We start from the raw sequence: 27,951 nt of genomic DNA, 5'->3' as shown, positions 1-27,951 counted from the left end.
TTGAAAGTGAGGAGACTGCTTCCCCCTCAGGACCAACCCGGGAGAGCCCCATTCCTGGGAGTGTTGGGTCACTCCACATGGACGGACAGAGCTCCCTTCTCAGAGCAAATTGAGAGAGACCCAGGTTGGGGACTCTCGTGGGTCATGCCACCAGGGGCTCACGGAGCTCCCTTCTCCTCAGAGCAGCCTCAGCGCGGACTCTTGGCTTAGGGACTTTTGTGAGTCATGTCTTAGGGATGCCTGGGGCTTCCTTCTCCTCACATTGGCCTGAGGGAGATGCCAAATGTGGGGAGCCTTGTGGGTCGCAACTCTATGTAGGCCCTGGGTTTTCTTCTCAGAGTGGCCTGAGGGAGATGCCTGTTGTGTGGACCCTCTGGTTTATGTCTCTTTGGATGCCTGGGGTTCCCTTCTCCTCTGAGTAGCCTGGGGGAGATGCCTGGCTTGGGGACCCTCATGGGTTATATTTTTAGAGAAGCCTGGCGTTTTCTGCTCAGAGCAGCCTGAGGAGATGTATAGCATGGGGACCCTCATGGGTCATGTGATTCCCTTTTCCTCAGAGCAGCCTCAGAGAGATGGCTCAGAAGCTTCTGGCAGCTCTGGCAGCCGGTGAGGAGATGGTGGGAAGCATGAGGAGCAAACCCTGTCCTGGACCTGAGAGCTGAGGGCAGCCTTGGCTGTCAGCCCCACTCTGTCCTTCACAATTTCATCCTGGCTCCCTGTGCAGCAGTGACCCTTCCTTAGGCTGTGACCCTCATCATCTTAACATAGTGACCCAGGGTGGTTTCTAGGGAACCTGGCAGGGAGGAAGGAGGAATGTACAGCTTAAGGGAAGGGGACCCCAGTCCACTTCCTTGTTTTCCTTAGTGTTTAAATGATTTGCTTTTTCTTGCAGTGTTAAAATAGTAGAAAAAAATATTGAAAAGTACATATGTTAACAACCCACTATGTTATTTTTTTAAAAAATTTAATTTTTATTTTTGAGTACTGAGGATTGAACTTAGTACTTATCTTTTTTTTTGTTGTTGTTGTTGTTGCATGTGACCACTGAGCCATATCTCCAGCCCTATTTTGTATTATAGAGACAGGGTTTTACTGAGGTGCTTCATGCCTTGCTTTTGCTGAGGCTGGTTTTGAAGTCGAGATCCTTCTGCCTCAGGCTTTTGAGCTGCTTAAGCTTAAATATATTACTTCTAACCAAGCCAGAATTTATTAAAAATACATCTCAGGTTTTTTGTGGAATCTAACTCATGAACCACATTTTTCTTTTTCTTTAATCTCTGCTTAGTTTTTTTTTTCAATTTTTTTTAGTTGTAGAAGGGCACAATATATTTATTTTATTTATTTCTTTTTATGTGGTGGTGAGGATCAAAACCAGTGCCTCACACACCTAGGCAAGCGCTCTACCACTGAGCTACCACAGCCACACGTTTTTCTTTTGGTGGAGAGTTTAATTAAACTCTCCAAGAAGCCACCCCTCCAGGACCCTCTTGCTAAGGCCTTCCCCTCCAGACCCTGCCTCTCCTCTAGACCCCACCTATATTCTATGGCCCTGCTTGTCCTCCTGATCCACCCTTCCCCCTCCTTCCTACCCTGCCTCTCCTCTAGGTCCTACTCTTGTTCCAGGGCCTGTCCCTTCCTCAGGTCCCACCCCTCTGTGAAGCCCTGCCCCCTTGTGACTCATTCTCCCCCTCCTTCAGACCCTGTCTCTCCTCCAGATCTTTCCCTTCTTCCTGTCCTGCCCCTCCTCCAGACCTCACCCCTCCTCTTTTAAATTTTTTTTTTTGTTGCACATGGACACAATGCCTTTATTTTGTTTATTTATTTGTATGTGGTGCTTAGGTTTGAACCCAGTGCCTCACACATGCTAGGCAAGTGCTCTACCACTGAGCCATAACCCCAGCCCAACCCTCCTCTTTAAGACCCTGCCTCTTCTCCAGACCCCACTTATCTTCCAGCCCCCACTCCTGACCTTCCATCCCCCTCCTCCAGACTCTGCCCCTGTTAGTCTAGGATGAGCAGCTCCCTGGCTGCTGTGCTAATTGGCAATATATTCATAATGGTGCACAAATAACATCTGTTGTATAAACACTGACATCCTGCATTGGATGAATTATCTTGACTATTATCAAAATTTGACATACCATAAAATAAATTTAGAAAACTCACCTTTGTCTCTCTTTTATTCTCTATAGATCATGAACATTTGAAATAAAATCAGAATTTGTTAAAGGGCAGATGACAGCCAGCCTTGAGCCCTGATGATCCCAGGATCCCATCCAGTGGGAGAACTCTAAGTATCAGTCCAAGCTTTTGTATGCTAATTGATTCATTAATTTTTCTTATTTTAGAGTTATTTTGCTATGTAATTCCCCATGGCCTTCAGTTCTGTGTAATAGGTTTTTCCTATTCAATTTTTAATTAATATTCTTTCAATTTTCTACAGAATTTTTAAAATATTTTTTTAGTTGTTAGTGGATCTTTTTATTTTATTTATTTATTTTGTTTATTTATATGTGGTGCTGAGGATTGAACCCAGGGCTAACACATTCCAGGCAAATGCTCTGCCTTTGTGCCGCAACTCTAGTCCTGTATAGGATTTTTAATTCTGTGAACTTCTATTTTTTTATTCATTTTCTATTTGATTACACCAATAAGGAATATTTTAAAAATTTAGTTTACTTTGTTTTTGATTGAGACAATTGTTTTGTTTGAGAGAATTGTCTTGTTTGGAAATGCTCATAATCAAATGATTTTAATTAATTTCCATTTATTAAGACATGTTTGAGACTGGGTGTGCAGCTCAGTGGCAGAGCACTTGCCTGGCATGTGAGAGGCCATGGAGTCCATCCCAGCACCACACACTCAGAAGATGTCTTTGACAGGACTCAAGCATGAGAGGTATAGTTTCAAAAGATCATGTATTGGGGGGGCTGGGGTTGTGACTCAGCAGTAGGGCACTTGACTAGCATGTGCGAGGCCATGGGTTTGATCCTTGGCACCACATAAAAATAAGTAAATAAAACAAAGGTATTGTGTTGAACTACAACTAAAAGTAAAGAAAAAATTTTAAAAAAGATCATGTATTTATACATATACACATATACCAAAGTGCCTCTTCCCAATTCATATGAAATTATTCTAAGAAAATTTCAAATCAGTTTTAAAAGAGAAGAGGGATGATGATATTTTTAATGTTAACCATTGATATTTCATGATATTTAAAACCACTATAGATGAAATCTCCTGAGATGCAAATCATTACAAAATGTAAGAGACAAGTCAGTAGCTGCTTTTTTGTAATTCAGATACATTTACTCAAAATAAGCTTTTAAAAAACATCTTCTTCTTTTCAAATTTAGAAAGCATTTTCATATGTCCTATTAAAGTTCTATATTCATCAGAAAGTTCTCTTATTCCTTGCATACAAAGGGATGGGCCTTCTAATGAGCATGATACTTTATGTTGTCAGGAATTCTTGTGGGAGAACTCTTTAAGTGTTTTGCCTCTGTTCAAAGTATCATTTAAAATGTATCAATTTGCTTTTGATTTCAGAAATTTGTCTTTCTTTTGAAATTATGTATTTATTAGTATTTAGGGTTATTCATGTAGGAAATGCCATGATTACATTTTATCCTAATGTTGGTGCCCCTATGTGCTTATAAGGTGGCTTTCAGAATGCAGTTTAGTATCTCTCTCATATTTGTTGGATTCAATAGAAAAGTACATGCACTTTTGATCATATTTAAATGGTTGCATTTGAATTATTAGAAGCAGAAATCAGACATGTTAGTATTGTGAGCTGAACAAAGTGCAGGTTTACTTTCATCATTTTGAGGAGGCTGACATAATGGCTTCTGCCTTGTTCTTTACCTGCCATAGTTGTCAGATGTCTCACCTGGAGAATTTTTTTTTTTTTTTGGCACTGGGGATTAAACCCAGGTCCTTGCTTGTGCTATGCAAGCCCTGAAGTACATATGTCCCCAGTCTTTGTTACAATTTCATTTTGAGACAGGGTCTAGCTGAATTGCTAATGTCAGCCTCAAATTTGTGATCCTTCTGCTTTACCCTCCCAAATAGCCAAGATGACAGGCATGAGTCAAAGTGCCTGGCTTGTCCTGGAGTATTTTGATATCAGTATCATATGTTTCCAATGTATTAATAATTTCCTAAGCTAGATTATGTTCATTTTTCTTATCAACAGTCAATAAAGCCTTTTTGTTGTTTTTTGATGGTATGCTTAATGTGAATATGGTTTATGATGTGATACCACTGTTTATGGTGATCTAGCTATGCAATTCACTGTAAGGAGAGTATTTTGATTCTGAGAGTCTCAAGTGTTTTAGGTCCAACATGTTTCCTTAAGAGGACTGATTATTCATTTTCTATTTGATTATAAAAAGAAGACACAAATTCTTTTTTTTTTTTTTTTTTTTTTTTGTGGTTCTGGGGGTTGGTCCTAGGGCTTCCTGCATGCTAGGAAATCTTTCTACATCCCCAGCCCCATAGATCCTTTAGTTGTCATTAGCTTCATGATGAGCTAGTGACAATAAAATTACTTAGAAGTTCAACTAGATTTAGACTCATACAAGAGTGTGGCATCCATAGCTCCTTGTGATTTCTAAAAGGTAGAGTGTTTTCTCACAACACAGCAGCATCTAATAGAATTTCTGGACCAAGCTGACACCTCTGCTTCTCTTGGCTCACCACTTCCTGCAGAGTTCTTGGAGGAGGTGACTATTTCTTTGACTATTTGTCCCAGTCACAAATATTTGATTATATTGCTAAAAAGGTATGCATAGAAATAAAATAGAGACAAGGATTCTTTGGGATAAATGATTCAGTCACAGTGAGTCAATTTGCATTAGGACTTTTTAAAATATAAAGTCACTCTTTCAGGAAAGTTAAACCAGGAGTTGAAATAGAATCTCTAAAATGTCATTTTTTTCTCCTCTAGTGATCAAGTTTTAAGAAGGCAAACCTAGAACCAAGTGACAGCATAAAAATATAAGGAGTTTACTTATGTTATTACTTCAACATGAAATATGTAAAAGAAACACATACTTTGAATTTTATATTAGTTTGAACTATTTGATTTTTTTTTTGAGAGAGAGAGAATTTTTTTAATATTTATTTTTTAGTTCTCAGCGGACACAACATCTTTGTATGTGGTGCTGAGGATCGAACCCGGGCCGCACGCATGCCAGGCGAGCGCGCTACCGTTTGAGCCACATCCCCAGCCCCGAACTATTTGATTTTTGTGTTATGAATGTTCATAATAAAATACATAACTAGCTAAGAGTGTCAGTTACCAGTAATTAACTGTATGAATAATTAAACAAGTAAGTGTTTGAGAAAATATAGCCATGTCCTAAGGTTTTACTTTAGAGTAGTTTAATGTTTTCTTTTGTTGTTGTTGTTGTTGTGGGGGTACTGGGGATTGAATCCAGGGGTGCTTAATCATTGAGCCACATCCCCAGCCCTTTTTTATATTTTATTTAGAGGCAGGGTCTCACAGAGTTACTTAAGGCCTCACTAAGTTGCTGAGGCTGGCTTTGAACTCGAAATCCTCCTGCCTCAGCCTCCCAAGATGCTGAGATTACAGGCATGTGCCACCATGCCAGGCTTAGTTTTATCCTTATACAGAAATTGAAAAGAAAGTGCAGAGATTTCCCAGGTAGCCTCAACCTGGTTTCTTACCTTGTTATGAGTTAGGTGAGCTGTCTCTAAAGTGTTAACATCTTAGACCATTTGTCATGAAGAAAAAATACTGGAATGTTACCATTAACTGAAGTCACATATCCTTTGGATTCTCAGTTCTGTGTCTTCCTGTTCTAGGATCCCATCTAGGAGCCAACATGACATCCAGTCATCATGTCTCCATAGACTTCTCTTGGGGTGACAGTTTCTATGAACTTCCTTGTTCTGATGACCTTGAGAGCATTGAGGATGACTTGTCAGGTATTTTTTATATTTTTTTTGAATTTTCCTTTTTTTCATATTTAAACTGGGGCTGTGGGTCTGGGGGAGGCAGGTCACAGAGATGGAGAGCTGCTCTGTCATCTCTTGTCCTTATTGTCATATTAGTATTGACTGTGCTCACCTGGCTGAGGCAGTGCCTTTCAGGTTTCCTTGTGTTTCTCATATTTAGCCTGGGGCTATTGGACTGGGGGAAGCTGGTCACTGAGATGAAAAGCAGCTCTATCATCTCATGCCTTCAAGGTGAAATGGTAGTATTGATTGTGCTCACCTGCTTGAGGAAGGGACTTTCAGGTTTCTTACAGTGAAGTTACTTTTTTTGCATGTCCACATTGTCTGTTCTTCTGGAGGAAGTTGTAATGCAGAGCCCACGCTTAGGGATCAGAGAGTTAGCTCTACCTCCTTGATGACTGTGTCTCTCTCAATTATATGGAATTCTTCTGCACAAGAGGTTTCTACCCAACCTCATTTGTTTGTGTATTCAGTCATTTATATATATCAGTCATCTGGATAGTTTCCTTAAGCTGTTTTTTGTTCTCCTCCCCCCCTTTTAAATAATACTTTGCTGCTCAATTCATCCCTACTTTAACCATTGGGAATTCTTTCCATTGGAGATCTTTCCATTATCTCCTGTTGTCCTTTAACATATTTTCTGGTTTTGTCCCAAAGTTTTTTCTTTTTTATATTTAAATTACCCTGACTTATATATTTACTGTCTTACTCTTAGTATCAGCCATTTCTTCAAAGAGTCCCGGCTCCTTTACTTAGAGAGTGATATTAAAATCTTTCATCTGGCAGGGGCTGTGGCTCAGTGGTAGTGCACTCATCTGGCATGTGTGAGGCACCTGGTTTGATCCTCAGCACCACATAAAAATAAAAAAATAAAATAAAGGTCTTTAAAAAAGTGTATAAAACATATTTCATCTTGCATCTTGATCCACACAACTGACAATGCAAAGAAGTTTATGTGTATTCTAATCTTTTCATATCCCCTAGTTATAACTATGTTTATGTGGAACCATCTGTGAATGTTTTAAGCAAAATGTGAATTTATACTGATCTGCAGTCAGTGGATTCTGACCCGTTATGACTTAGATCCCTCTGCCTTCACCCCTCGTTTATCATAATTTCTCACCCCATCTAGCTCCCAGTTTCTGCCATATAATTAATTCATTGTTTCATTATGAGCAATGAATTTATTATTGCTCCAGATTATGGGCTTTGACATAATAAGAAATACACATTCAGGGCTGGGGATGTGGCTCAAGCGGTAGCCTGCTCTCCTGGCATGCGTGCAGCCTGGGTTTGATCCTCACCACCACATACAAACAAAGATGTTGTGTCCGCCGAAAACTAAAAAAAAAAAAAAAAGAAAAAAAAAAGAAAAGAAATACACATTCAGCCTCTGCACCCAGTTCCTGGTGCAGCACTCCTAAAATCTTTATATTTTCTGAGTGACAGAGGTGTTAGGAGCATCTTTTGTTCTCATATTGATTCTTTTACCTTGGTTATTTGCACAGAGCTCCTAAATCCTGTAGAACCTCCTGGGGGCCTATGAGGGCCTTGTGCTTTAATAAGGACTTTTGGTGGGCTCTAGGCAGCTTCAGGATGGAGGATGGTCATGAGAAAAACCACAGGAAGGGTGGTGTACCCCAACTCCTTGTAGATGGAGACTCCTGTGCTGTGAGGCTCCTGGGCCTCATCCTGCACAACTTTTCCTCTGTAATTTGGTCTTTTCTAGAATTTCATAAAAGGTAAACCATACAGCATGTAGCCTCTTCAATCTGGCTTATTTTACTTATCAGTGTACCAGGTAGGATTTACCTATGTCTCTGTGTAGGGTGGTAGTTCATTCCTTTATATTCTGTGTTGGTTATGTATTCAGCTATGGGAAGATGTTCTTATTTATGATCTGATCAGCATCATAGAGCTGCTATGCATAATTACATGCTAGTTTTGTTTTGACATACTTTTTCAAAGAATTTCTCTAAATGAAGGTAATTTAGAGGGACACTGTTGGGTCATAGATTGGACTTTTTTGCTTTGGGAAGAACTGGCACATCATCTTACAAAGTGGCCATGCCACATGTTCTCCTAGTAATGCCTGAGACTGCTGGTATCTCACATCCTGCAGCTGTTGGTGCACTGCTGTTTCTTAGAGCTCAGCAGTTCTAATAGCTGTGCCATACTACCTCATATCATTTTAATTTATGATTCCCTGATGATATGGGATGCTGAACATAATTTTGTATAACTATTTGCCATGTTTTACAGAGTAGGAAAAAAATTGTGTGTGTGTGTGTGTGTGTGTGTGTGTGTGTGTGTGTGTAGTGCTGGGGATTGAACCCCAGGCCTCACATAAACTAGGCAAGTGCTCTACCACTGAGCTATATCCCATCCTTTAAAAAATTTCCTAGGCTGGGCTCAAGTTTGCAATCTTCCTGCCCCAGCCTTTTGAGTAATTGGGATTGTTGGCCTGCAACAGTGCACTTCATAAAAATTAAACTTTATAAAGTCCATGTTATTGGTATTTTTTTTCAGTCAGTTGGTATTTGGTATTGTGAGTTAAAACTCATCATCAAGGACTGGAGAAGTAGCTCAGTATTAGAAAGTTTGTATAGCATGTGTGAGGCCCTGCATTCAACCCCTCATACCAGAAACAAATATACACTACCATCACTAAATCTAAGATCACATAGATTTTCTTATTTTTTTTTTCCAATTTCTTTTAGTTTTACCACATTTTAGTTATGGACTATTATGAGTTAATTTTTGTAGGAGCTTCTGTTTTTGTCTACATTCATTTCACTCAATATGGTTTGAATAACTTGTTCAATCATCATTTCTTAAAAAACAAGAATACTGGATTTCATTTTAGTTTGAATTTCCAAAATCATGGCCTTGAGTAATCTAGATACAGTACTGAATTTCATCCATTTCTCAGGAATGTCAGGGGGTGCCCATACACCACTTAATTGAAGCATTCTGTGCTGGGTCCTAATGACCACCAGAGGGTATGTGCCACCTTCCTGGATATGGCAGTGTCATAATACTGTTATGGTGGAGTGATAATGCTAACATGTTGTCCATGTGCAGCCTCTAATGCTAATGTATTATCCATAGTAGCCTTTGATGCTATTGTGTCCACATGTGGCCTCTGATACAAATATAGTATTTGTAGAGTGGACTTGAACACTAATACAACAGCTTCCATGTTAATATAATGTCCACATCATGGCCTCTAATACTAAAATAATATTCACAACATGACATCAAAAACTAATATAATAGCTGCCCTATGGTCTCTAATCCATATATAATATATATACTATAACATCTAAAACAAAATAGTATATCCCTATGATCTTTAATACTAATATGATATCCATAGTGTAGCACCTAAGGCTAATATAATAGCTGCCCTGTGTCCTTTCATGTTCTTATGGTATCCATAGCTATTGTGGTTTAGATATGAGTTGTCCTTTAAAAAATCTCATATGTGAGTCAATGAGAGAAAATTTAGATGTGTAATGACTGGATCCTGAGAGCATTACCCTGCATCAGTGCACCAACCTAATGAAAGCATTAACCTAATTATCCACTGATAGGGATTAACTGGGTGGTAACTGTAGGATATAAAGATAAAGATTAGGGTATAAAGATAAAGATTCTGATGGACCAAAACATGGGATGATGGGCTCTATTTTAGCTAAAATATGCAAACGTATGTTGAATAACCAGAACAGTGAATTTATGAGGTTGTGCATCAGGACTAGGTAGTAGCACAGCTCTCTGCAACACTAAACAAGCTAATCAATCAATAGAATCCAAGCTCAGGATGCATTTGCAACCTGAGGAAAGAGAGGAAATTAAAATTGGGATGGTGGTATGAAGCTGTAGTATAATGTCCTCTAAGCTAATCAGAGGTGGGTCACAGGGGTCCTAATGGCAGCCACCTCCAGGTTCTCCCTTAGATGTGGTTCTGTGGGGGATCCTGGAGTTGCCTCCATGTTTGTCTGTTGTTCCCCAGGAAGCTCCTATCAACAAAGATGCAAGCCTGGGTTGTTGTGCTTGCATTTTTCTGAGTTTACCACCCACATCCAGAACTTTTTAATCTCTTTCCATAGGAGCAACTGCATACTGAGCCTGAGTTTATCAGCTGCATTTACAGGTGTTTCTATTCAGAATTCACTTTTCCCTCTGAGGTGTGCAAAGGTAAAGGCAGTTCAGGGTCCAGACTAGAGTAGAGACCTGGGGGAGCTCAGAGACACCAGGGCCTCCATGGCATGGATTCATAGCAGTTATGCTAGTTATGCTATTTGTTCACCCATTGAAGCACATCCTGATTGCTTAAGGTATTGGGGCATTGTGAACAGAACTACTATATGTAATTGCCTGCTGGTTTCTAGATATACATTTTTGAGGCAGTTTTCTATATTTTTAGGACCATATGGTGACACCATGTCTAACTTTGTGGAAAATGGCCAGTTTTTTTTGATAGTGATGAGCTGTTGTGTGCTGTACCAGTAATGCATAAGAGTTCCTGTGGCTGCTCATCATCCTCATGATTGATACTGCACTTAGTAAAGACCTTAGCAGCTTAGTAGTTGTGCAGTGCACCTTGGGGTCTTAGTTTGTGCTTTCCTCATGACAGGTGATACTAAGAGTCATTTCTATGGTTCTTTGCCATCTTGTATCTTTCTTGTGCATTGTGTGTTCAGATCTTTACCCATTATGTTGTGTTATTGTTGAGTGTCTTACTATATTTTTTACACAAGTTTATTTTAGACATATACTTTCCAATGTTTCCCCCAGTCTTTGACTTGTCTTTTTATTTCCTTAATATGATTTTTTTTTTTTACAGAGCAGTTTAATACAGTCCGCATTATCAGGTTTTTCTTTCAAGGATTTGTTGTTGTTATTGTTTGTTTGTTTGGTCCCAGGGATTGAACCCAGGGGTGCTTAACCACTGAGCCACATCCCCAGCTTTCATGGATTTTTTGGGGTGTGCTGTATTTAGAACCTCATGAAACATGTAGTCATGCACATCTTCTAGAGTTTTACAGTTTCCCATTTTAAATGCAAGTCAAGAGAGTATTTTGGTAGGTTCTGACATCCATATGTGTGGCTTCTTGAAGTGTATCCTTTTGCAGTCAGTGCTGTCTAATCTATGTTTAAAAACAGTTTGTTGGGAATTTCTGGAATGCACTGAATCTTCAGGTCAGGTTTGAGATAATTTCATCTTAATTATATTGAGACCTGAACAAAGTATATCTGCATTTATTTTTATTTCATTTGATTTCTTTCTAAACATTTCAAGATTTTCTGAAAGAATGATTGTACTTTAAGACTTACATGAAAGTACTTCAAATTTGGGGGTCTCTATTTGAAATATTAATGTTTTAAAATTTTTCTTATTCCAGTTTATAAATTTCACTGTTTCCTCTACATGATTGCTGAAATCAATGAAATTTTGCCTATGGGACATGTACTTTGCTGCTTGCTATCTCCATTCATTCTGATCGAGACATAGGATGGTAGGCTCTTTTTCTTTCTGATTTCCAAAATCATGACCTGGAATAGTCAGAAGTATGAATTTTAGAGCTTCACTGTGCCTAGCACAAGGGGGTGCAGCTCTGAACAGTGAACACCCAGCATCCTGCACTGCCCACAGTGGCCAGCAGGGGGCCACTTTCTCTGATCAATTGCTTTTGGGGGCTGTGTTCTGTGCTCTCATCAAACTTCCTTCTCCTGGGGACCCACCTGAGAGATGCCACATCTAGTGACTCCTAGGGGCTCTATCTAAGGTGTAGACCAGTGTTTGTTTTTTTTTTTTTAACCTGGGGACACACCTAAAAAGATACCATGGCCTGGGGATGCCTGGTGGATATATCTATGGTGAGGACCAGAGCTTCCTTCTCCTTGGCACCTACCCATGGAGGCTCCACTGTGGATTCAGGATGACTGAGGTCCATGTGAGGAAAACATGAGGAAGAAGCTTCCTGTGCACTGCCTGGTGTGCTGAAAAGTAAGTTCTGCCATGTTCTTTACTTTTTCAGGTAATATTTTAGCAGAACTTATTTTACAACAGTATTTCTTTGTGGTGAGTGGGCAAACTATTGAACTGCATTTCTCACAATCGTAAGGGGAAATTTGAGCTTCAGAATTTTCTGCAGTGAGTAGGAAAACCAGGACTATATTACCCACAAATCTCGGTGTCAGCAGCTCTCAGGATCCTCTGTTGTGAGGACTGTTGGACTGAGAACTTATCTGCAGTATCCAGAATCCTTGGTGAGGTGTGTTTCCCAGGTGAGTATGCAGCCTGCAATCCGCAGAGGCCTCCCAAGTGAGAGCTGTGCATTATGCAGGTCAGACTACACTACCTACAATTCCTGGGGACACACTGGTAAATGTGCTGCCTGCAATTCCAGGAGGCTTCCACAGTGAGGTCTTCAGTACCAAGGCAAGCATGTGGCCTTCAGTTCTCATGGCCCTTGCAGTAGGGGCATGTAGGCAAAACACTGGACTACCTTATCCAGAATCTTCAGGGGGGATCACAGTTCCCAGGATCTGCAGTAGTGAGGGCTTCAGGGTAGGGAGCTAAACCATACTACCTAGAATTCTTGGAGGTGCCCGTGTCCATGTGGCCTGGAACTCTCAGAGGCTTCCACAGTGAGGGCTATGGAGGCAGAAGGCAAGACTAAACTACCCAAAATCCCTGGGGGCCTGCAGCTCCCAGACACCTACCTTTTGAGTACCGCAGGGGCAAGCTTTGTATTGCCCTACACAGACTCCTCAGGGGTGTCTAGGCAGGCTTGTGCTACACAGATCCCAGACTTTTGATGGTGAAGTCCACTTAGGTAGGATGGACTGCACTACCCAGAATAATCAATGGCCCACAGCTCTCAGAGACCTCTGCGGTCAGGGCTGACTGAGTAGAACTGACTACAATACTCAGAATTCCTGAGGGTTCTGAGTTTTAAGTAGTCACTGTACAGTTGAACATAGCACCAGGCTATAATACTCATGATCCTTGGGGTCTTGCAGCTCCCAGAATCCACTGTAGTGATGGCTGCATGGGCAGAACACCAGACTACTCTGTCCAGAATCCCTAGGGATGCCTGAGTGACTGTGTAGCCTGCAATTTCTAGAGACCTGCTGGGGGTGGGGGCTGCATTGTAGAAGACTAGATTACACTGCCCAGAATCCTGGGTGGGTGTATGAGGGTTAAAGTGCTACTTGAAGCCTCCATAGGCTTCTGGAGTGAGGGCTGAATGGTCAGAATCCCATACTACACTGTTCAGAATCACTAGGGGTTCCTGAGTAGCTGCAGCTCACAGAGACCTCTGCAGCTTGGCTGTATTGTAGAATTCAAGACTGCACTACTCAGAATCCTGGGGGTATGAGGGTAAATGTGCATCTTGCAGCCCCTAGGCTTCTGGGGTGAGGGCTGCATGGGTAGAACACCAGAGTCCACTGCCAGGGTCCTCCAGGATGCCTGGGCCAGCACATGACATGCAACTTCCATGGTCCTGAAGGGCAAAGACTGTGTGAGCAGAGCACCAGACTACACTTGTCTAGAATCCCTGAGAACCCTGAATCTGTGTAGCCTGAAGCTCCCAGAGGCATCTATGGTGAGAGCTGGACAGGCAGGACAGACTGAATGACCTAGAATGCTCTCAGAGGCTACTGGAAATTTGGTCTGAGTTCAGGTTCTTCTAGCCTCCTTCAGTGGTCATCCTGGGCTGGGAATTAACAGATTTTCTTAAAATTCCTGATTCTAAAATGACCCTGGATAAGTCATTCTGTCTCAAAGACTACATGTCCCAGAAGCCTTTGTGGTGGTCTCTGCCCTTGGGTGCCTGAGTGAGGGTCTAGACTCCCTGTGGAAGCCTCCCTCTGTGCCTCTGCCCACCTGCTTCAGGCTGCTGCAGTCCTTGGCCTAGTGGAGTGCAGGGAGGGGGTCTCCTGGACTCCATTTCTCCTCTCCTGAGATTCCACTCCTCATGGTGCCACAGCAAGACCTAGTTACAGCAGTGGGGACAGATTTTATTCAGTAACTGCTGAGGGTGGAAGAAGGTGCTGACATTCACCAGGGAGCTGGGAGAGGCCCCGCCTCTGAGCCGGGAGCAGCTGATGCACGTGCACGTGGCCAAAGGGGCATGGTCAAGAAGGGGCAGGGCCTCGCCGCCATTTTTAATGCTGTCTCCCTGAGAGTGAGAAGCTGGCTTCCCCCTTAGGACCAACCGCAGCTCACTGGAGTGTTGGGTCACTCCACAGAGAGGGGCAGAGCTCCCTTCTCAGAGCAGATTGTGAGAGAGACCCAGGTTGGGGACCCTTGTGGGTCATGCCTCCAGGGACTCCCGGAGCTCCCTTCTCCTTAGAGCAGCCTCAGCGGACTTTTGGCCTACAGACTTCGTGAGTCATGGCTCTAGGAATGCCTGGGGTTCCTTTGTCTTCAGATCAGCCTGAGGGGGACGCCTGTCTTGGGGACCCTCATGTGGTATGTTTCTAGGGTTTCCAGGGTTTCCTGAGGGAGATGCCAGGGTTGGGTGACCCTCACAGGTCATGTCTCTAAGTAGGCCCGGGGTTCCCTTCTCCTCAGAGCGTCTGGAGGAGACACCAGTGTGGGGACTCTCTTGGGTCATGTCTCTGGGGATGCCCGGGGTTCCCTTCTCTTCAGAGCAGCCTGAGGGAGATGCCTGGTGTGGGGCAGCGCTATTTTGTATTATAGAGACAGGGTTTCACTGAGTTGCTTCATGCCTTGCTTTTGTTGAGGCTGGTTTTGAACTCAAGATCCTTCTACCTCAGCCTACTGAGCCGCTTAGGTTTAAATATATTACTTCTAACAAAGCCAGAATTTATTAAAAATACATCCCCTGTATTTTTAATAATGAACCACATTTTTATTCTTTAATCTTTGCTTAGTTTTGTTTTAAAATTTTTTTTACTTATAGAAGGGCACAATACATTTAGTTTATTTATTTTTATGTGGTGCTGAGGATCAAACCCAGTGCCTCACACATGCTAGGCAAGCACTCTACCACTGAGCTACCACTGCCACACATTTTTGTTTTGGTGGAGAGTTTAATTAGCAAGAAGCCACCCCTCCAGGACCCTCTTGCTAAGGCTTCCCCCTCCAGACCCTGCCTCTTCTCCAGACCCCACCCATATTCTTTGGCCCTGCCTGTCTTCCTGAACCACCTTCCCCCTCCTTCCTACCCTGCCTCTCCTCTATGTCTTACTCATGTTCTAGGGCCTGTCACTCCCTCAGGTCCCACCCATCTGCCAAGCCCTGCCCCCTTGTGACTCATTCTCCCCCTCCTTCAGACGCTGACTCTCCTCCAGACCTTTCCCTTCTTCCTGTCCTAGTCCTCCTGCAGACCTCACCTTCCTCTCTCTCTTTTTTAAAAAATTTTTGTTTTGCACATGGACAGAATGCCTTTATTTTGTTTATTTATTTTTATGTGGTGCTAAGGTTTGAACCCAGTGCCTCACACATGCTAGGCAAGCACTCTACCACGGAGCCATAACTCCAGCCCAATCCTCCTCCTCTTTAAGACCCTGCCTCTTCTCCAGACCCCACCCATCTTCCAGGCCCCCTCCTCCTCCTGACCTTCCATCCCACTCCTCCAGACTCTGCCCCTGCTAGTCTAGGATGAGTAGCTCCCTGGCTGCTGTGCTAATTGGCAGTATATTTGTAATGGTGCACAAATAACGACCGTTGTATAAACACTGACATCCTGCATTGGATGAATTATCTTGACTATATCAGAATTCGATATACCATAAAATAACTTTAGAAAAGTCACCTTTCTCTCTTTTTATTTTCTCTATAGATCATGAACATTTGAAACAAAATCAGAATTTGTTAAAGGGCAGATGACAGCCAGCCTTGAGCCCTGATGATCCCAGGATCCCATCCAGTGGGAGGACTCTAAGTAGCAGTCCAAGGTTTTGTATGCTAATTGATTCATTAATTTTTCTTATTTTAGAGTTATTTTGCTATGTAATTCCCCATGGCCTTCAGGTCTCCAGTTCTGTGCAGTAGGTTTTTCCAATTCAATTTTTGATTAATATTCTTTCAGTTGTCTACAGAATTTTTATAATTTTTTTTAGTTGTCAGTGAATCTTTTTATTTTATTTATTTATTTTGTTTATTTATATGTGATGCTGAGGATTGAACCCAGGGCCTGACACATGCCAGGCAAACACTCTGCCTTTGCACCACAAATCTAGCCCTTTATAGAATTTTTAATTCTGTGGACTTCTATTTTTTATAAGGAATATTTAAAAAATTACTTTTAGCTTACTTTGTTTTTGATTGAGAGAATAGGTTTGAGAGAATTGTATTGTTTGGAAATGCTCATAATCAAATGATTTTAATTAATTTCCACTTATTAAGGTATCTTTGGAGACTGGGTGTGCAGCTCAGTGGCGGAGCACTTGCCTGGCATGTGAGAGGCCATGGAGTCCCTCCCAGCACCACACACACAGAAGATGTCTTTGACAGGACTCAAGCATGAGAGGTATGGTTTCAAAAGATCATATATTGGGGCTGGGGTTGTGGCTCAGTAGTAGAGCACTCACCTAGCACATGCGAGGACCTGGGTTCAATCCTCAGCACCGCATAAAAATAAGTAAATAAAACAAAGGTATTGTGTCCAACTACAACTAAAAATAAAGATTTTTAAAAAAGGTCATGTATTTCTACATACATACATATACCACAGTGCCTCTTCCGAATTCATATGAAATTATTCTAAGAAAATTTCAAAAAAGTTTTAAAAGAGGGATGACGATATTTTTAATGTCAACTATTGATATTTCATGATATTTAAAACTACCATAGATGAAATTTCCTGAGATGCAAATCATTTCAAAATGTAAGAGACAAGTCAGTAGCTGCTTTTTTGTAATTCAGATACATTTACTGAAAATAAGCTTTATTTAGAGTTATTTAATGTGAGAAATGCCATGATTACATTTTATCATAATGTTATCGTAATGTTATGTTAATAATTTCCTAAGCTAGATTATGTTCATTGTTCTTATCAACAGTCAATAATTTTTTTTGTCATTTTGATGGTATGCTTAATGTGAACATGATTTATGACGTGACACCACTGTTCATGATGGTCTAGGTATGCAATACACTATAAGGAGAGTATTTTGATTCTGAGAGTCTCAAGTGTTTTAGATCCAACGTGTTTCCTTAAGAGGGATGATTATTATTTTTTTTAATATTTATTTTTTAGTTTTCTGCGGACACAACATCTTTGTTTGTATGTGGTGCTGAGGATCGAACCCGGGCCGCACGCATGCCAGGCGAGCGTGCTACCGCTTGAGCCACATCCCCAGCCCCTAAGAGGAGTGATTATTCATTTTCTATTTGATTATACAAATAAGACACAAATTCTTTTTTTTTTTCCTTTTGTGGTTTTGGGGGTTGGTCCTAGGGCTTCCTGCATGCTAGGAAATCTTTCTATCACTGAGCTACATCCCCTGCCCCATTGATCCTTTAGTTGTCATGAGCTTCATGATGAGCTATTGACAATAAAATTACTTAGAATTTCAACTAGATTTAGACTCATGCAAGAGTTTGGACATCCATAGCTCCTTGTGATTTCTAAAAGGTAGAGTGTTTTCCCACAACACAGCAGCATCTAATATCACTCCTGGACTGAGTTGACACCTCTTCTTCTCTTGGCTCACCACTTCCTGCAGAGGTTTTGGAGGAGATGGACGTTCTTTGACTATTTGTCCCAGTGACAAATATTTGATTATATTGCTGCTAAAAGGTATGCATAGAAATAAAATAGACACAAGGACTCTTTGGGATAAGTGATTCAGTCACAGTGAGTCAGTTTGCCATTAGAACTTTTTTTTTTTAATAAAGTCACTCTTCCGGGAAAGTTAAACCATGAGTTGAAATAAAATCTCTAAAATGTCATTTTTTTTCCCCTGTAGTGATCACGTTTTAAGAAGGAATACCTAGAACCTAGTGACAGCATAAAATATAATAAATTTACATATGTTATTATTTCAACATGAAATATGTAAAAGAGGCACATACTTTGAAATTTTTTTTAGAGAGAGAGAGAGAGAGAGAATTTTTATTTATTTTTTAGTTTTTCAGCGGACACAACATCTTTGTTTGTATGTGGTGCTGAGGATCGAACCCGGGCAACACGCATGCCAGGCGAGCGCACTACCGCTTGAGCCACATCCCCAGACCACTTTGAATTTTTTAAAAAAAATTTTTTGGTTGTAGTTGTACACAATGCCTTCAGTTTCATTTATTTATTTTTATGTGGTGCCGAGGCTCAAACCTAGCAACTTACACATGCTAGGTGAGTGCTCTACCACTGAGCTACAACCCCAGCCCACATACTTTGAATTTTATATTAGTTTGAACTATTTGATTTTTGTGTTATAAATGTTCATAATATAATACAGAACTAGCTAAGAGTGTCAGTTACTAGTAATTAACTGTATGAATAATTAAACAAGTAGGTGTTTGAGAAAATATAACCATGTCCTAAGGTTTTACTTTAGAGTAGTTTAATCTTTTTGGGGGGAGGGTACTGGGGATTGAATCCATGGGCAGTAACCCTAATCCTTTGGCCTTTTTTTTTTTTTTTTTTTTTTTTTTTTTTTTTTTTTTTTTAAAGAGAGAGGGAGGGAGGGAGCGAGAGAGAGAGAGAGAGAGAGAGAATTTTTAATATTTATTTTTCAGTTTTCAGCGGACACAACATCTTTGTTTGTATGTGGTGCTGAGGATCGAACCCGGGCCGCACACTTGCCAGGCGAGCACGCTACCGCTTGAGCCACATCCCCAGCCCCTCCTTTGGCCTTTAATATTAATATTTACCCATACTATTGCATCAAAAAGTGATATAATAACTGCCCTGTGGACTTTAATACTAGTATAAAATTAATACTATAAAATGTAAGTGATATAAATGCTGCCTTGTGACTTTAAATACTTACATGATATCCAACTATTATAAAATTGATAAAATAGCTTCTCTTTGGCAATTAATACTAATGTAATATCCTTATTCTAGAATCTAAAGCTAATATTGTAGCAGGAAAGTGACATTTAACATTAATGTGGTATCAATACTATAGCATGACAAACTAATGTTAATAGATTCCCTGTGGAATTTAATACTAATATAATATCCTAATACACTATGTAAAATAAATATGATAGCTCTACTGTAGCCTTTAATAGTGATGTTATGTCCATTCTATAGTATTTTATACTAATATATTAGTTGTCCTGTGGACTTCATACCAACCTGATATCCATATTGTAGCTTCTAATGCTAATATGATAATATCTTCTCTGTGACCTTTAATATTTACCCATACTATTGATATTATAATGTAATATCCAGATTATAGCATCTAAGACTAATATACTATCTGCCCAGTGAATTCCAGTAATAATAAAATCTCCACAGAGAAGCACATAAACTTAATATCAGAGCTGTTTTATGTCTTTTCATGATCATATTATATTTATAATATGCAATCTAAAAGTAACAGTAGCTGACTTTGGTTTTTAATATTCATGTAATATGCATACTGTAGCATCCTAAAGTACTATATCAGCTGCCCTTTGGTCTTTAATACTTATATTATATCCATACTATAGCACATAAATCCAATATAATATCTGAATTTTGGTCTTTACTATTAATATCCATATTATAGCATCTAAAAGTAATAAAATAGGTGCCCTGTTGCGTATAAATGTCATATGATAGCCATACTATAGCATCTAATACTAATATAATAGCTGCCCTGTAGCTTTTGGCTTTAGTTTAATATCAATACTTTGGCCTCTGAAACTAACAGAATAGTTGTCCTGTAGCCTTTTAATACTAATTTTATTCATATGTAGCATCATTATAGTCTCCATGTAGCCTTTTATTCTAATATTATATTCATACTATAGATCTAAAATGAATAAAATAGCTTCCTTTTGGCCTTCAAGAGTAATATGATATGCACTATGGTACCTACAAAATCTTATAATAGCTTCCCTGTGGTCTTTAATACTAATGATATCCATGCTATAGTACCTAAGACTAATAGGTGCCTGTTGTGTTTAATATTAAAGATGTCCATACTATACCTTCCAAAAACTAATATAATAGCTGCTCTGTCACCTGTATTATAAACATAATATCCATACTGTAGCATCTAAAACTAACATAATAGCTGCCTGGTGGCCTTTAATATTGAGATAAAAACTGTGGCCTCTGAAATTAATGTAATAGCTGTCAAGTGATGTTTTAATACTGACAGTGCATACATACTATAGCACCAAAAACTGATAATATAGCAGCCTTGTAGAATTTCATAGTAATATAATAATTATAACAGAATATAAAACTTTAATATTAATAAAATATCTATACTGTTGATCTAAATCTGATGAAATGTCAGCCTGTAATCTATAATAGCCATATAATATCCATACCAAAGCTTCTAAAACTAGAATAATAGTGCCCTGTGGCCTTTAATGCTAATAGGTATTCATACTACAGTATTTAAAGCTGATACAATAGCTGAATTGTGGTCTTCCATATCAATGCAATGTCAATATTATAGCATATTGACCTAATTTAGTAGCTTCCCTATGACATTTATATGCCAATATAATATCTAACCTGTTCACTTTAATACTAACATATTTGTACTGTAGCCTCTGAAACTGATATAATAGCTAATTTATCATCTAAAACTAGTATAGTAGCTACCCTATAATTTTGAAACTATTAAAATTTTTATAGTATAGCATCAAAATTAATATAATAGCCTCCCAGTGGCTTTTATTTTATTTTATTTTTTTTAAAGAGAGAGTGAGAGGCGGGGGGGGGGAGAGAGAGAGAGAGAGAGAGAGAGAGAGAGAGAGAGAGAGAGAGAGAGAGATTTTTAATATTTACTTTTTAGTTCTCGGCGGACACAACATCTTTGTTGGTATGTGGTGCTGAGGATCGAACCCGGGCCGCACGCATGCCAGACGTGTGCGCTACCGCTTGAGCCACATCCCCAGCCCAGTGGCTTTTATATTAATACGATATCTGTGCTACAGTATATCCAATACCAATAAAATAGTGGCATTGTGGCTTTAAATACCAATATGATATCCATGCTACTGCAACTCAAGCTAACATAATAGATGATTTGTGTCCTTTAATCTTACTATAATATCCATAGAATAGCATATATTACATAATATATGACTTCTGGCTTTAAATATTAATATTATATCCATAATATAGCATCTTAATTTAATAGTACATATGTCCTGTGTCCTTAGGAGAAATATTATATCCATAATGTTGGATTTAAAACTAGTATAATAGATACCTTGTGGACTTTAATACTAATATGCTATCCATACTGTAGCTCCTAAACTTAATATAGTAGCTGCCTGGGCCCTTTAATATAATATGTAATATGTTAAACATATTTTGCTCTTTAAAACTAAAGTAATAACTGCTCTGTGGCCTTTAGTGCTAATATAATATTTATAATATACCATGAAAAACTAATGTAATAACTTCCTTGTGTCCTTTAATATTGATAGTATAGCATCCAAAACTAATATGATAGCTGCCCTCTAGACTTTAATATCATAATATTCATACTGTGAACTCTAAATTTAATATGATATCTGTCTTGTGGCCTTTATTACTGGTTTGTTATTTATACTATAGCATGGAAAACTGGTTAAATAACTGTTCTGTGACCTTGAATATTAATATTATTTCCATATTATAGCAAAAAAAAATGATATCAGACGTCTTTATTACTAATAGATTCAAACTGTAATATCTAAAACAAGTAAGTAGGTGTGCAATAGAATTTAATACTAAGTGACATCCATGCTAAAGCATGTTAAACTTAATAGCTCCCCTGTAGCTTTTGATACTAATATTATAGCCTCCAAAACTGATGTAATAGATGTCCTGTGGCCTTTAATATTAATGTTACATCATTCCTATAACCTGTGAAGCCAATTTAAAAAGTTTCTTATAAAATTTAATATTCATTTAATATCTATATTATAAATCTAAAACTGATAAATAGATGCTCCATGTAAAACTGGTAAATAGGTCCTATAGAATTAATATGATATTGTATCACCTTAAACTAATATAATGTCAGCTTTGTGGCCATTAAACTAATATGATATTTATAGGATAGCATTAAAATCAATAGACTACCATGTTGATGCTAACATGATATCCATACTTGAGTATCTAATAGTACATAATTATTGACCTGGAGTGTTTAATTCTAATATGATATTCATATTGGAACATCTGAAACTGATGCAATAGTTGCCCTGTGGCCTTTGATATTTATATGATATCCATCCTATAGTATCTAAAGCTAATGAAATATATTAGCTACCCTGTGGCCTTTAATATTAATATAATATCCATATTGCAGCATTTAAAATATTAGATGCACTGTGGCCTTAATACCATATAATTGGTTTGGATATGCTCATGTGTGAAACAATGTAAGGAAGTTTAAAGGTGAAATGATGGGTTATGAGAGCCTTAACCCAAATTAGTAATCCCCTTAACTGAGTGGTAACTGCAGGCTGATAGTGTGTAGCTGGAGGAGGTGGGTCATTGAGGCTGTGCCTTTGGGGTACATATTTGGTGAGCTGAGTTTAGGTTCTCTGCTTCCTGATCACCACTTTCCTTCACCACACTCTTCTGACCCACCTTAAGCCCCAAGGAATGGAGTTGGCCATCTATTGGCTGAGTTCTCTGAAACTGTGAGCCCCTAAATGAACTTTTCCTCCTTTAAAATTGTTCTTGTCAGATCCTTTGGTAAAAGCAGCGAAAAAGATGACTGAAACAATAACATACATGGCATAGATCTAAAACAAATACAATAGTTGCCCTGATGCCTTTAATACTAATATGATATTAAGAGTGTAACATCTAAAACTGATATATAATAGTTTCCCTGTGACATTTAATGTTAATATAATATTCATGCCATAACATCCCAAACTAACATTATAGGCTCCCTATAGCCTTTTATACTAAAGTAATATCCGTACTATAGCATTTCAAGCTAATATAATATCTTCCCTGTGGCCCATAAAGCTAATGTAATACATACTATTGCATCTAAAATTGATATAATAGCTGCTCTGTATCCTTTAATATCAATAGACATCCTTATGATAGCATCTTAACTTGATATAATAGTTGCTCTTTGGCCTTAATATTTATATGATACCCATAATAGCATCTAAAACTGATAAAATATTAGCCCTGTGGCCCTTATAGGTAATATGATACCCAAACTATATCTCCTAGAACTAATATAATAGCTAGACTGTGGCATTTAATATTAATATTTTATCCATATTATGCCCTCTGAAACTAATAAAATAGCCCCCTTGTCATTTTAAGTAAAATATCCATATGATAGCAATAAACCCTATAATATAGCATATCCATATGATAGCATATACAGTTATCATAATAGCTGACCTCTGGCATTTAATAGTAATCTGTTGGGCTGGGGATGTGGCTCAAGCAGCAATGCACTCGCCTGGCATGCTTGATATGGAACTACAGATCTTGTTTGCCCAGCTGGATTTTGGTCTTGTTTTGGTCCCATCTCTTCTTTCTATGCCCCTATTTATCACTTGTAGAATGGAAATGTTTAATCTATGCCATTATATATTGGATTATGTAGCTTGCTGTGATTTTTATGGGGTCTCATGCTGACTTTTCCTTAAGTTTCAGAAGAGGTTTTGGACTTTGACTTTTGGGGAATACTGGAACTGTTAAGAACATGTGGACTCCTGGATATGAACTCAATGTATTTTGCATCATGAGATGGACATGAACTTTTGGGGGGCCAAGGGCACAATGTTATGGTTTAGATATGAAGTGTTACTCTAAAGCTCATGTATGAGAAAAGGTAAGAAAGATTTAAAGGTGAAATTATTTGGTTATGAGAGCCTTAACCTAGTGAGTGCATTAATCCACTGATAGTGTTTAACTGGATGGTAACTGTAGGAAGGTAGTGTGTAGCTGGAGAAGGTGGGTCACTGCTGGCATTTCTTTGGAGTGTATATTTGTCTCTGGTGAGCAGAACTCTCTATCTGCTTCCTCTTTGCCATGTCTTGATTTGCTTCCTACCTCTGTACCATTTGGGCAAGAGCCATGGAGTTGGTCTTCTATGGACTGAGATCTGGAAAATATAAGTGTCAAATAAAATTTTCATTCTCTAAAATTGTTCTTGTCAGGAATTTTAGACACAATGACAAAAAAGCTTACTAAAACAATACTGTACTATCTAGAAATAATAGTGGCCCTTTGGCCTCTTATATCAATAATATAGCATCTAAAATTAATAGTTACCCTGCAGTGTTTAATCAAATTATGATATAAATATTATAGCATCCAAAACTAATACCTTCAATGGCTTTTAATACTACTATGATATCCATGATATTACAACTAAAACTAATATTATAGCTTCCCTGTGGCCTTTAATATTAATGTAATATCAATAATGTGGTCACAGGGTAGCTATTATATTAGCTTTATAGATAACTGTATGGATATTAATATTAAATGTAAGGAAAATAAAAAGAGACAGAGAAGATGCAGAGTCAGAATGACAGAATGGCAGAATGGTCAAGCTGCCAGCTTTATTTATATCAATAGGTTGCATTTGGTCATTGGCATCAGTAATATACTATTGTTTCTTGTGTCATTTGGAAGGTTATAGAGTTAGCAACGTTATGCAGCTTATTCCTCAGTTACATTCTACAGTTACAAAATGCAATGTTAGAAGCTTTGTGTAACTATCAAGAAAGTTTATTGTTTACAGTTACTATTAGGTGGGCAGATCCATGAGCATGGGAGCTTGGTGAAACATTTTTATTGTATAACAAGAGTGTTTCTTTATTCCCAGGAGCTGTGTGCCTGCGATCAAGGTCAAAGCCGATAAGACTCTAGCAGAAAGCCTTCTAATGCAGGGCATTGCTACAGCAGGTAGGCATCCCATGTCTTTGCACAGAAGTTTTCCTAGCATCCAGGCATTCCTCGTCTTGGCACAGAAACTTCCTAGCCACCAAGCATGCCACATTCATGAAGCCATCAGAGACCCCAGTCCCAAACACAGAACCCTTGTGGGCCAAAGGGAAGCTTTAAGGCCAAAGGAAAGCTGTTATATCAGTTTTACATGCTATAATGTGGATATAATATTAGTTTTAAAACTGAAGAGCTGCCTGTGACCTTTTAATACAAACATGTCATCCATACTATGAAATTGTAATGGATATAATAGCTCCCCCGTGAACTTTATAACTAATATGGTATCCATATTATGGCATCAAAAACTGACATAGTAGCTGAAATGTGTAATTTAGTATTATATCCATACTGTGGAACTAAAACTAATAACATACCTTTCCTGTGGCCTTTCATATTAATGCAATGTCCATATTATAGCATCTAAAACTAATATAATAGCTGTCCTATGGCTTTTAGTACTAATATGATATCCATATTATAACATTTGCAAAGGTCCCTTAATAGTAATATGATATTGATAAACTAGCACCTAAAACTAATAAAATATTTTCCTGTGGGCTTTAATACTTTGTAAAATTTAATATATTTAAATATATATATTAAATATATATATATATATATATTCATAGATACCATCTAGAAACAATATATTAGCTTCCCTATGGTCTTAAATATTAATATAATATTCATACTGTGACATATAAAACTAATATAATAGCTACACTGAATTTTTTAAAAATATTGTTTTAGTTGTATATGGAAACAATACCTTTTTTTTTTTTTTTTTAAATGTGGTGCTGAGGATTGAACTCAGTGCCTCACATGTGCTAGGCAGGCACTCTACAAATAAGCCACAACCCCAGCCCAACAACCTTGTGACTTTTAATAATAATATAACATCCATAGAGTAACCCATAAAACTAATATTGTAAATTCCATGTATATTATATTAATATAATTATTATATTATTATTAATTATTAATATGACATCCTTATTATAGTATCTAAAACTGAAGATCTCTTCTATGGCCTTTCCTATAGCTATTAAAATGGAATAATAGTTTTCTTGCAGCCTTTAATACTATACTAACATGATATCCATACTCTACCATCTAAATATAACAAAATAGCTTCCTTGGAGTCTTTAATAATAATGTAATATAGTACTACAGCATCTAAAACAAATAGAATAGCTGCCATGTGGCCTTAAATACTATCTTATTCATATTATTAGATAATGCTGACAAAATGGTTGCACAGAATAGATGCTATAACAGAAACATGATAGCCTCATTATGGCATGTAAAACTGATACAACAGCTGCCCTGTGACATTTAATACTAACATTATCCATATGATAGCTTTGAAAATTGATAAATTATCTGCCTGTGGTAGGTAATTTATCCTTACTATAGCATCCTTATTATAGCACCTAAAACCAATATAATAGGTTCCCTGTGGATTTTAGTACTAATATAATATTCATATTATAGAACCTTAATCTAATATAATATCTGCCTTGTGATCTTTAATACTAATAAGATATCCATACAATAGAACCTAAAAGTAATATTATAGCTGTCCTGTGGGCTTAAATACTGACATGACATTCACATTATAGCTTCAAAATTGAATATAGTAACTGTCTGTGTTTTTTAATTCTAATATGATATGCATATTATTGTATCAAAACCTAAGATAATGTATGCCATGAAGCTTTTAATAATAAGATATTCATAGTATGTAAAATGAATAGCTGCACTGCCTCATTTATTACTAATATAATACTCATCCCATAGCATCTAAATCTGATATAATAATTGTCTTGTGGCCTTTACTCCTAATATAATATATAATAATATCTAATTACTACTAATATCATATCCATAAAATAGTGTATAACTGTAATGTAAGAGCTGCAAAGTGGCTTTTATTATTAACTCAAACTCCATTCTATAACTCCTTAAACTTAGCTTGTAACTCCTTAAAAATAGCTTGTTGTGGCATTAATATTAATAAAATAAGTATCCTGTGGCTTCTAGTACGAATATAATAGGTAGCCTTCAATATTAATATAACATCCATATTATGAAGTATAAAACAAATATACTAGCTGCCCTGTGACCTTCAATATTAATATATAATCTGTACTATAGCATATAAAACGAATATAATAGCTGCTTTGTGGTCTTTAACTAAGAAGATATCCAAACGATAGCATTTGAAGCTTACATAATTGTTGCCCTGTGCCATTTAATATTAATAGGATATCCATACCAGAACATCTAGAACTAATATATGCCCTCTTACCTTTAATACTAATACAATATTCCATTGGTATTAAAGATCACATTATGTGTGTTATAGTAATATTGAAGGCCACAGTTCAGCTATTCCATTGGTATTAAATGTGACTGGGTGGGAATGTATATACTAATATTTATGACCTGTATTGCTAACTTAAAATCCAAAATATAGCATCGGAAATGGACATAATAGTTTCCCTATGGCCTTTAATACTAATATAATGTACATATCAGAATATGTGAAACTGATATAATAACTACCCTATGCCTTTACTATTAATATGATATTTACACTATATCATTTAAAGATAATGTAATAGCTGCTCTGTGTTTTCTAATACTAACATTATATTCATATCATATTATCTGAAACCGACACAACCACTGCCTTGTGCCTTGAATACTAATGGAGTATTCATACTTTAGCCGATAAAATAATAGCTACCCTTCAGCTTTTAATAATCATATGATGTGAGTATACTAGCATCTAAAATTGATAACAGCTGCACCATGGCCTTTAATATTGATATAATATCCATACTTGGCTTATGAATTGAAATAA

At 37.9% G+C, this 27,951-nt stretch overlaps 1 long non-coding RNA gene across 4 annotated transcripts in view; it reads left to right on the top strand.

Moving 5' to 3' along the window:
• Positions 1-2,182: 2,182 nt before the first annotated feature.
• Positions 2,183-27,951, top strand: part of LOC308640425 — a 27,229-nt gene continuing 1,460 nt past the window's right edge. The window contains exons 1-6 of one of the 4 annotated variants that reach the window (XR_014020265.1): positions 11,825-12,004; positions 12,199-12,285; positions 14,363-14,479; positions 15,816-15,917; positions 16,382-16,505; positions 24,961-25,040. This is a non-coding gene — a long non-coding RNA (uncharacterized lncRNA). Of the gene's footprint in view, positions 2,313-5,835; positions 5,959-11,824; positions 12,005-12,198; positions 12,286-14,362; positions 14,480-15,815; positions 15,918-16,381; positions 16,506-17,234; positions 17,368-23,774; positions 23,941-24,960; positions 25,041-27,951 lie in introns of those variants that run through there. The other 3 variants (XR_014020264.1, XR_014020266.1, XR_014020267.1) reach the window with 3 other exon arrangements.

Source organism: Spermophilus citellus (assembly GCF_964194105.1).
Source record: "Spermophilus citellus genome assembly, contig: SCAFFOLD_444, whole genome shotgun sequence".
NCBI lineage: Eukaryota > Metazoa > Chordata > Mammalia > Rodentia > Sciuridae > Spermophilus > Spermophilus citellus.
Note: the sequence above shows the minus strand (reverse complement) of the source record. Positions and strands in the feature narration are given on the sequence as shown.